The 12,066-nt window shown below is 37.5% G+C and overlaps 1 protein-coding gene across 1 annotated transcript in view; it reads left to right on the top strand.

Annotated features, from left to right (window-relative positions):
• The first annotated feature begins 2,323 nt into the window (after nucleotides 1-2,323).
• LOC126820681 (protein SpAN) overlaps nucleotides 2,324-12,066 on the top strand; it is a 29,267-nt gene continuing 19,524 nt past the window's right edge. Inside the window, exon 1 of the mRNA XM_050548813.2 lies at nucleotides 2,324-2,399. The gene's annotated coding sequence lies outside the window, so the exon portion shown is untranslated. The remainder of the gene's footprint in view (nucleotides 2,400-12,066) is intronic.

Raw genomic sequence — 12,066 nt, 5'->3', positions numbered from 1 at the left:
TTTTATATATAATGTATACATATATTTTTAATGTGTAGATTTCTATCTCTTTTTTGTGGCCTAATTTTCAACCCTTTTGAAATAAGTAATTATTATTATTATTCCTCAATCAATCATCACCGGACGAACATAACTGGGTCATCTCGGAACACGTTAGCCAGTGGGACAAAACAGCATGTTAACATAAATCGTCGGATCAAACTCTCAACTAAATTCGTGACAATATTGACAGAGGGAAGATATGTAGCACAATGCTTTAGTCTATAATGCCACCATCGATACAGGCTACCAATCTCGGCTCCCAGAGATAAGGTTACCCTTTGTTCATCTCTGGGGAAAACTCATTAATCAGTCAATTCCTAAGTCCCGCCCCCAACGGCTCCTGATTGGCTGAATTTGTTTGAATGAGAGAGAGATATATATGGGGTTTAACGTCCACTCGACACAAACTAGGTCATTTCGGGACTAACGTCCACTCGACACAAACTAGGTCATTTCGGAACTAACATATGGTTTAATTTTATTTCAATAATTCGCTTGCACGCAGTGGTCTTTAGCAGTGGGAGGACATGGAGAAAACCCACGAGGTTGGACAGGCGACCCTACTCCTTGTCACGTACAACCGGGGATTCGAAACCACGCCAGTTGACTCATGACAGGCTTTATGATACAGCACGCACGTGCTAACCATTCGGCCATCCAACCCCCTTGTTTGAATGAAATGCTACCGATTTCTCAACAATTAGGCATCGGCTAATCGCATGAGTTACATATAAAGGATCATTGGAACATTTTCCACATCTTGACATCAAAAGTTCATTCACAAAAAGCCGATTTGATGATGTTCCGGGAACTATTTGTAGCGCGCAATGAGGGTGATTCGGCTAAATACGCGAAATTTCTGAAGAAATGCGAGTTTAAGCCGCCATCTTGGATCTTTGTGAAGCGACCGATGGAAGGATACTTCACGTGTCATTCAAAATGGCCGGAGAGTTTTCCCCAGAGGCGGAAACTTATCTCTGGGAGCCGAGATTGATAGGCTACAGAACAGAAACACATGCTTAAAATCTAAAGCAAATAGTTCCCAAACTAAACATTGTTTGCCAATCAACGTAATAAAGCAGATTCTTTTGTTGTTCGGGTACCACGGTCTTAAAGAGGTCACTGAGCAAATAAAGTATTATGAGAGAAATATCTTATAACAAAGGCGTTAAATCACGCTGTTAACGTAAAAAAAACAGTGGGTTTCTTCCTCTTTATATAGCTGGCATTCATATCTTCGTGCTGCAATTACACGTAAAAAAACCCCAATGGGTTTCTTCCTCTTACACAAACTCAAAAGATATACATCAGAAATAAGTAGGCCTAAAAGTCAGATAACTGTAGTCCCAAGGGTCTTAATAAGGTTTCTTGACTATGGCGAATAACTATAACAAGATCAGATTGAAATATATGAAACTTTCCAAGTCATGTCCCTCATATGATTGCAATACAGTATTGTGATAGTTTTCCATTTCGACCCAGACGAAAATGTGGCCGGTAGGCGTATATTTATAAATTAGTTGCCTGGCTCAGCGGGTGAGAGGGAGAAGTCACGGGTTCGATCCCATTGTTGGCAGATAAAGTTCATCGGGGTTTTCCAACCAGGAGTTCCCATTTCAAGGGTGCAGGACGAAAGATCTGAAATAACATGGAATGGGATTTAACGTCCTACTGTTCCGGAAGGCCTGACCAGGATGGTAGCTTTTCGGAGGGTACAGAAAACCTAAGTCCCGTGCATACCTTTTCATGCATGAAAAGGAACCCTTGACAGTTGGAATTCGAGCAAATTTTGTCGGGGCAAAAGTTCCCTAATATACACATGATAATTATGTCATTCGATGATAATGTACAAACGTGTATTATGAAGATGAAAAAAAAAATGAATAAACAATTGAACCCATCCCGTCTTTATTTTATCATAAATAAAAATAAAAGAGATATTTTCTAATTTGGGCCAACAAATACTAAAATTTAGATCATGACTGGAGGGGCTTTCCACATTTCCTCTAGCAATAAAATTTACAGATACTGTATTGTCGTGATGAATTGGTAGAGTAGAAATAAATAAAAAATTCTGTCAATGTAGTCGAGAATGGATTGGGTGAAATAAAGAACGAGATTATGAGACATTGGAGTAGATGGCGTGTTGAAGTTGTAGGTTGCTGGTTTGTTGGTTGTATTTAGCTATAAACTCTAGCTGTTGCAGGCCATTCATTCTCAACCATATTATTTCACGCACCACTATGGTTAATAATAATTATTTAACGTGCTCTATGTTATATGCATTAATTGTTTTTACTACTTGTCACCAAGCACAGAACACCATTGACAAATTAGCTGTTTCATTTCACCACCAGGTAAGCCTGAGTTATTTTTTCGTTAGGGTGGGGGCGAGGGGTGCATGGTCAAACGCGTGCGCTTTAGATCACCAGGTCTGTCTTTGAGTCAAGTAGTGTGGTTTCGATTCACAATTTGTACTTGACAAGGAGTAGGGTCGCCTGGACAACATCGTGGGTTTTCTCCGGGTTTCCGGTTTCGCTCAACTGCAAAGGCTCCTACGCGTAAGCGAATTATTGAAATAAAATAAAACCAAGTTTGTGTAGAGTGGAAGTTAAACCCCATTACCCAAAGAACTGTAAAGAGAATTTTGCCTTGGCGGAGACGTTCGCCTTTCTCTTTTTTTTAAGTCCCATCTGTCCAACGCTTTATAATGTGCCTGAAAGTACATCCGAACCACGAGGAAACAATGACGGCACTACCACTGATAAAAATGGCCCTGGTTCCCCTATCGATCTATTAAAAATGTGTGACGTAAGAACATTAATTAAAACTAATGAACAGAGAATACTGTAAAATGCAATTTTATGAACAATAAAAATTAATTATTTTTCAGATCCAAAATTTCAATATTTTCATTAAAAAAATTGACAAATTTATGGATAATTAAAATTATGACATAACGGTCTTATTGATCACCCAAAGTATTGCAAAAAAGTGACCGACGAGGCAATATATGTAATTGATATGCTGATTCTACACACCATATCCAAAATTTAAATGGTTTCATAAAAATTTGAAAAAGATATGGATAGTTGAAATTTTGAACTGGCAAGAGAGGGTTTTTGTATATTGTACTTATCCAAAATTTTGTCATTTTTTTTATGAAATCATTTAGATTTTGGAAATGAAGCGTACAATATGCATATCTATAACACATTTTCTTTCTTGCTCTCTTTTTGCAAAAACGCTCTTGTCAGCCCTTTACGGTGACTAGTTGGATCCGCCAGATCCTTATGCATTACTGCTTTTGCAATAAAAGATTATTTTACTGCACAACCATTGAATAAAATTTGAGGATGTCTCAAATATTATATTTAAAGTAGATTCCCTCACACGAAACTCTGTATAGAGTAGATATTTCCAATAAACGTATGGCGCATTTGGTATAATAATATATGGAAATTAGAAATGCCCAATCTTACTAGAAAATTCTGGATCCCCTGAAAAACACCCATGGAACAAAAATTCAAGGGAGTCACTAACAGACAGCCGGCTGCTTACTGCCTTCTTGGTGACGTAGGGGGCGCTTGATTTTGTAGATCGAATGGCTAATTGTTATGATAACAATGAAATGAAATGGGGTTTAACGCCCTACTGTTCTGCTCGACGGGCAACTCCATGCAGTGTGCATAAGGGTCATTTTGCCCGGACTACGGCCTACTCATATATCAAATTCCAACTGCCAAGGGATCTTTTACGTGCACGCCAATGTGTACACGTGACCTGGGTTTTTCGTACATTAACAGAAACATCGGGTGAAAATAATTAGTAAATAATTTACATATATAACAGATAAAGTCAAATTTGCCTCTTTTGGCTTCAATTGTTATATAAATTATTAATCCAACTGTTATTAACATACCAAGCCCATAATCAACTTTCTGGATCATCGGATGGCAGTGATTTTGAATGGATTAAAACACACTCGCCATTAAGTAATTAACTTAAAAATGAATTATCGACACTATTTATTATCGTAGCAAGGGTACTTGACTATCGAGACTATATTGCCAACACTTCAAGCACTCATAACTTCGCTTAGAATAAATTAATTTGATTGAAATGTTCAATATATTCATTTTCTATTATAAATTTTTGAACTGCTATAGCAAGAACGCCTAGCTCATTATCTAAATCTTACATAATGCATCTTTAAAACAAAAATTCTAAAATAAATATCTACACTAGGCTCAAATTCATAGTGGGTGAAGAGTTTGTCTTCATTTTGTTTTCAAAATATTGCAGCAGGTTAAGGAACTTAACTAATTCACTGCTGGACATAATAAAATACGTACATTTTAACAGAATTATTAAAAGACGTAAATTTTGGAAATACATTCTAAAGTCAAACGTTATATGGGTGCGTTAATAATACAAATCCCATCCAAACAACTAAACACATGTCATCACAATACCATCAACTGTGGGGCGGGGCTTGAAAAATCTATACGCCCAATCAATGTTCAAGAAAATCCTAAATGTATTATGAACATATATGAATATGATATCAAAATGTCAAATGAGCCCATTAAAAGAAGTATGTAGTCATATAGCCCTATAGTGACATACTATATAGATCGGCACATCTACGCTCTAAAACATTTAAACTTTTATCTTTATTCTGGAACATGACGCTGAACTGTTTTTAGAACATAAAAATTACACCTGGCATTACAATGACGCAATATGGACAGTTTATGTCCACAGAAAGACACGACGTTTTACCAACGCCATGGATCCTGGATGTGCTGTCACACACACCGAAAGCGTGAAGAAACAAAAAAACAAAACTTACTTGGAAACATACTCTAGATATCAGAAGTTTCTTGAGACAAACTATATCATACACAAATTTTTCATTCTGTTTGTCGCAACGAAAATAAAGTCTTTTCGCACGGATGTTTGCATTTTGCACCTGCAATTGCAATATCAGAAGGTATATGTCCTCCCCAATTAATGTCATGGTATCCAAATCTACCGCTTCAGTAGCTACCTTTACCATGTCGACACAAGCAGATGCAGATGCTTATATATCGTGTCGCTCCCACTCTTATCTCCAATTCATCACATAAAGCAGCAGCCACACGTAGTGAACTTTGACCTTTTCCTTAGTTTCTGCGGATGAATTATCGTACATCTGATGCACACTATAACGTTGTAGAGCCAAGCAAACGGATATTGACGAGTATTTTAGCAAATGTTTCCCATTTAATGAAAAAAAACCCCATTATACGGCGAGATTTGCACATGTGTATATTTTTTACAGATACATATATGTAGATCTGCTTGCGTGAGTAAACTTGGCAGTATGAACGCATTTACTTATATGCAAACTTTACTCCTGTTTGCACATTTTCAGAAATTTGCACCGGGTCTGGACTACGTACATGGACTACGTGCAAATTTACTACAACATATGAGTAAAAGCATTTTGTCTTGCTACACCGTTAAAAATAATAAGGTAGTTTACACCAATTCGGGTGGAAATTAGTTGCCGCCTAAATAGGGGTGACTCCTAGCCTTTAGTGGCGTAAACTGATAACACACAACTAATTTTGAACATTACACCAATTCAGATGGAAACTAGTTGCCACTCCCAATAGTGTAAGCTGCCTGATACACCACATTCGGATGAGTGTTGCACTCAGACAGTGTGATGTTATACTTAAATAGTTTACACCCGTGGGTGTATAGATTATATTAAAATTATATTTGGAATGTGTTTAACCAGCTCTATCACATATGTGATAATGACTGGCACCAATATTGTCCTTTAAGCATTACACCTCAAGGATGTTTTGTATATTACACTTCCATTTTAATTATTACACCAACGCCGGTGTAATTTATTTTGTTGGATATTTATTTCACGCCAACGACTTCTAAGTTCAGAAAACTTGAAATTGACTATTGGTCTGTATGATATTTAGTATAGGGCATTTAGCCCGACCTAGATTACATAATAGATCGTCGGCTATTTCGCTTCATTTTACAACGACAAATATCCACCAGGCTGGTTCAAATTCAACTGCTGTTGGGCAATTAGACAATCTGTATCAATTTACAATGAATATAAATCATAAGGAGAAATCAATACACATATCCTTATAACTTAGCTGAATAATGTGGTTTATTCATTTATGCACCTCACTTGAATTAAGAATAATTAATTAAGATATAGTATTTGGTAATATTTTGGACCATTTAAATGTGTTTAAGTGTATACTATTTAAAATAATCTATATTTGAGACATGAAAAATTATTAAGATTATTATACATGATAATATTCAGGAAGACTTATATTCGTTATGAGTAAACACTCTAAAATGAGTTATAGTTGTGCTACTAATGCAATTAACGTCATATTTTACTAAAACACTTAAATTGGAGTACACAAACACTTTTGTGACGCAAGATACCGTGTAAAATTAACACCTTATTCAGAGGAAAGTTCCTTAATAAAAATTATACCTGTTGATGCAATAAAACGCGTGTAGAGGTGTAGCTCATCCCAAACACCCTTTAACGGCTACAATTACATCTATCCTGGTGTTCATTACTTGAATATCGATTACACTTTTGCAACCCAATAAACACTGTAAAATTATCACTGTTCTAGGATTTATTCCCCAATAATAGTTACACCCTTTGGTGTAAATGCAGTATAACACCGGTAGTGGTGTAGCTTACCCAAAACACCCACAATTACATCTATTCAGGTGTTCAGTAGCCATGAATATCGGTAACACTTGTTTCCCTTGCTCTTTTAGTTGGTTACCCTTGCAAAACTAAAAACCTTTCCATCACAATAGCAAAAGGGAATTACTTTTATTGTTGACTATATATATATATATATACTCATGGCATTAAAAGTGTGAATGAACCCATTGCAAAAATATTTTGCACACGTGTGTATATTTGCATACGCGTCCAAATTTTCATACATACAAAATGTCACCGTAGCAACGGGACTATTACAGCACTCTTCATTTTATGTACAGCAAAATGGGAAATGATCCCTTACACATCTATTTGCTTCTCTTGAAAATGGTGTAAGGGACCGGTTATATTTGGTATATATACAAATGAGAGAATGACCAAATGTGCTATTTTATGACGAAACAGTGCAGAGTTATGCCCATTCGTATACGTGGGTACTCGGTCATAGGTTTCTAGGGTAGAGGAACATCCATGAAAACCATTTCATATCAATGATTGACCCTGACAACCCAAAGACAATTGTCAGTTTCATATGTTTCGCTTAATAATTGACGACTTTATGCTTGTCTGAAGTTTTACATTTTAAAGGTAAATAAATTTAAAAACTAAGCATTTACCCTAAAAAATTGGGAATTTATGGTACTCCGATTTGGTAAACTTTTATGATATGATGTTTTTCATTACACCCAACTCTACCAGAAACTCTACTTCAATTTGATTAAAATACAGATTTATATTTCGTTTCGTTCTTTTATACTTTCGATGGCTTTCAATACATAAAGATCTGTCCGGTTGTACTGGAAGGTCGTGTCAGGGTCGTACCTGCGGCTTTTGACCCTATGACGTCAGACATTAATTAATCATTAATTAATTAATAAAACATTAATTTATAAAACATTAATCAGCGTTGACGTGTGGAGTGATTTACCCACAGTTCCGTCCATCGCACACCAAGAACTCGCCGTAACAGACAGTTCCATTGGCTAATCTTGAACTATAAAACCGAAACGAAATAGGATCTGTGTTTTAATCAGCTTGTCATAAATAGACTAATGTAAATACACACGACAAAATATCAGAGAATTGGTATGTTTTATAGCGGTCGATCAATGGGTATGACAGCATAAACCTCTCTCTTCAATTTTCCCAAACTAGTTCACATATATGTAGGACTTTTAACTCCATTTCAATTCTTATTTATCGGGGTGGGTGGGGCGTGGGGGGCGAATGTCTGTCACTGATTCAATGACATATTTTGTGTCGAGTGGCCGTTGAATCCCCCCCCCCCCTTCTCTCTCCAATTCATCTGGAAATTGTTGTCGGTTTAATGTGTTTCAGATCACTGGGTATTCCGTTCGACACACTTTTTCACTGATACCAAAATTGTCAGATGATTGGGAGTTTATCTTGTTCGCTTATGTTATTTGATTACCCAAGAGATAATCTATTTTTTCGAGAATGGATAAGCTATGTTAGATTATTAAACGCTTCACGGACGAGATACCAAAATAATCGGTATGTGATTTACATTTATGGCAGTTAATATTAACCAGTAATGGGGCTTACATTTAGCTTGTTTGCGATATTATCACAGTGGAAACGGACGTTAAAATAAAGCACCCCACCCCCTCTCAAACGCCAAACACTTACATGTACCCTAAACCGATGCGATACATTTAAAGACAAAGTACAATTATTTTTAAAATAAGCATTTTTTTAGACTTTTTTGTTACTATATATAATTCGTCTGTCTAGCTCCCTTCAGTTGAAAAAGGGAGGTAACTCCGGAACGATAGGGTTCATCCTACCATGATCCCAACTTTTCACACCAAATTTGAAAAGCCCAAGTTATAAACATGGTTTTCTGAAGTGGGGGGGGGGGGATAACTCCTGAACGGAAGGTCGTGGAATGCTGACAATATAGGGTTCGTCCTATCCTGACCCAGATGTTTCACACCAAATTTAAAAACTGTAATCTGTATCGTTAACAATGTGTTCGGGGGTGGGGGGGGGGCGAACTGAAAAAGACAAAATGAAAATGAGGAAGTCGGATAAACATCAGCATGGTCGTTTCGGGACATATTTGCTTCAAGGTTAAACAGAATATCTTATCTCTATACAAAGAAAATTGTATCGTTTAGTTATTAATGACTGGTGTCATACACGATACAGCACATGGTTACAGATTCACACAGCTAACATGTTTCATTCATATATTTTCTCATTTTCTAATAAAGAATCCCGTTGATAGCCACTATGTGAATATCCTCGATTTAAATAAAAACAATTAATCATGGACAAGGAAGTATGGGATGAAAGGAGTTATTAAAGTTTATATACGAGATATGTTGGTTGGTAAAAAAGCAATTTTCTATCAGGGTTGATTGGTTTATACAGTTATATTGGGGACGTTAGAAAGTATGCAAAATACAATTCGGTATAATACTCTAATAGTAAGTGCAGGGAGGGCTGCACCACACACAATTACACAAAGCAAATCAAACGTACATATCAGGTTAAAGTCCACATAAGATGGCCGTGGAAACTTTTCGGTAAGTGTAGCCAATGCTTACTATATCCACTTTACTGCAAGTTCACACCAATCTGATTGAAATTAATTCAGCTATCTTCACTCAAAGTCGCAAAAATAGACCTCCCGTAAAAACGACTTTGCCAATTATCGAAAACACTCTTAATCCCCTCAGACGCCAGTGACGTCACAGTGACCGAATGCCTATTCGGAATGTATATTCCTTAATTACCTATATACAGCCGGCGTGTGTATTCATTAACGCCTGACTGATTCCTTAATCCCCTAATTAAATATAACAATTGGTTACGAAATATTTTGTTTTGTAATTTAGATTGTTTTATAATGTCCCGCCCTCTCTGCTCACGACAGCGATTTTAATATTGTGTTTTAAAGTGACTTTTTGATAGAGTCCCTCCTCCATCATGTGCAGTCCAAACGATTTGAGATAATTTCGTCAGAAAAGTATGGTGGTTCTAATTTTCCAAGTAAAAAGACGTGGTCATGCAAACTGTATCATAAAAGTCAAACATGATTGAAACGCGATTCGTAAATGACGATCCGTTATCAGAGTAGCCAACCGTATCTCGTTTTCCTGTAGCCATCGTACGGCACCTTTCTTTCTGCATGTGGATTAGACTTCATTACTCTGAAATAGACCGTAAAAATGAAATACGAAAAAATATCTCAATATACGTTAGAATTAACAGTACAAATAAATTTTGTTGGTAAATGGAATAACAGGTTGAGAAGGGTCATCTAACTATCTTTGTGTATTGACAATAATATGGCAAGTGTAGTGTCGTTCGTTCGTTCGTTCTTGGTGTTTAACGTCTGCTTCCACATAAGGGATATCGCAGACAAGACATAGGAGAGCCGAAGCTGATTCCTGTTTTTTAGAATATGATTTTGCAATCTTTCCATTTGGCCTTAGGCCATGGATTTGGTTTAGTGGGAAGTTCTTCCCTTTATTTAATATAAAACATATCGTTTGGTAGATGATTACGTCTGCTTCTGGATTGGTAGATGTCATCGTTTTAGTGTTTAGGTGGAGGCCCGTCTTATCGTGGCCTCCCCTTACTCCACTATCCCACTCTCTGGGTTTGGTATCAGTTTTATTTGCGGAATAGTGTTTAGGTGCCGAGTTCGTCTGACCGTAACTCCCCCTTACTCCACTATCCTGCTAGTTTGGTAGATGTCATCTTTGTGGGGTTTGTGTTTAGGTGCCAGGCCCGTCTTATCATGACCTCCCCTTACTCCACTATCCCACTCTGTAGGTTTGGTGTCCGTTTTTGGTGGAATAGTGTTTAGATGCCGAGTCCGTCTGATCGTGACTCCCCCTTACTCCACTATCCTGCCAGTTTGGTATAAATCCCCTATGTAGTTTAGTGTTTAGATGCCGGGCCCGTCTAACCGTGACCCCCTCTTACTTCACTATTCTACTTAGTCCAACTGTGTCCATTAGGGCGTGGATTTGTTCGAAGATTTGCAGTTTAAGATCTGGTCTTCGGAAGAGTAGGTTCTTAGTGTTGAATGGTATGTTGTTGGTCTCCATTGTTCTCACTAGTTCCCTTCTCTCCTCCTCGTATACCTCCCAGTCTACCAGGACATGGTTGGTGGTACATTCTTCTCCGCACTCACAGATGATGACTTGGAGTTTGTAGTCTCGCAGCCGCTCTTTCACCCTTAGCTTCGATATAAGTCTACAAATATCTCTTCTAGGGTGATTGAGTGTTGTCTTTGTGTAGATCTTGTCATCCAGCCGGAATCTGTATGTGTCAAGTTCAACGAGATTTAATTCCCAGATTGAATTGACCTGTCTTTTGACCATACTGTAGATTTCCGCGGTGCTGTAGTCTATGGTGCGGAGTGGTGCTGTGTCCTTGAGACCTTCATTGGCGAGTCGATCTGCCTCCTCGTTTCCTCTAATGTTGACATGTGATGGAATCCACACGAGTTCTACTTTGCTTCCATTCTCTATAACCCTCTGGTACAGCTGCCTGATTTCCAAAATGACTTCTGGTCTTGAGTCCGAGTTGTCATTTTGGATTGAAATCAGACTGCTCAGAGAGTCACTTGGAATGACGAACTTACTAGTCTTTTGATGGGAAATCCATGATATAGCGTCACTAATGGCCACAAGCTCTGCAGTGTACACCGACGTCAGACATTAATTAATCATTAATTAATTAATAAAACATTAATTAATAAAACATTAATCAGCGTTGACGTTTGGAGTGATTTACCCACAGTTCCGTCCATCGCACACCAAGAACTCGCCGTAACAGACAGTTCCATTGGCTAATCTTGAACTATAAAACCGAAACGAAATAGGATCTGTGTTTTAATCAGCTTGTCATAAATAGACTAATGTAAATACACACGACAAAATATCAGAGAATTGGTATGTTTTATAGCGGTCGATCAATGGGTATGACAGCATAAACCTCTCTCTTCAATTTTCCCAAACTAGTTCACATATATGTAGGACTTTTAACTCCATTTCAATTCTTATTTATCGGGGTGGGTGGGGCGTGGGGGGCGAATGTCTGTCACTGATTCAATGACATATTTTGTGTCGAGTGGCCGTTGAATCCCCCCCCCCCCCTTCTCTCTCCAATTCATCTGGAAATTGTTGTCGGTTTAATGTGTTTCAGATCACTGGGTATTCCGTTCGACACACTTTTTCACTGATACCAAAATTGTCAGATGA

The sequence above is a fragment of the Patella vulgata genome, chromosome 1 (genome assembly GCF_932274485.2).
Source record: "Patella vulgata chromosome 1, xgPatVulg1.2, whole genome shotgun sequence".
Classification (NCBI taxonomy): Eukaryota; Metazoa; Mollusca; class Gastropoda; family Patellidae; genus Patella; species Patella vulgata.
The sequence above is the reverse complement of the archived record's forward strand: the minus strand, read 5'-3'. Positions and strand labels throughout refer to the sequence as shown.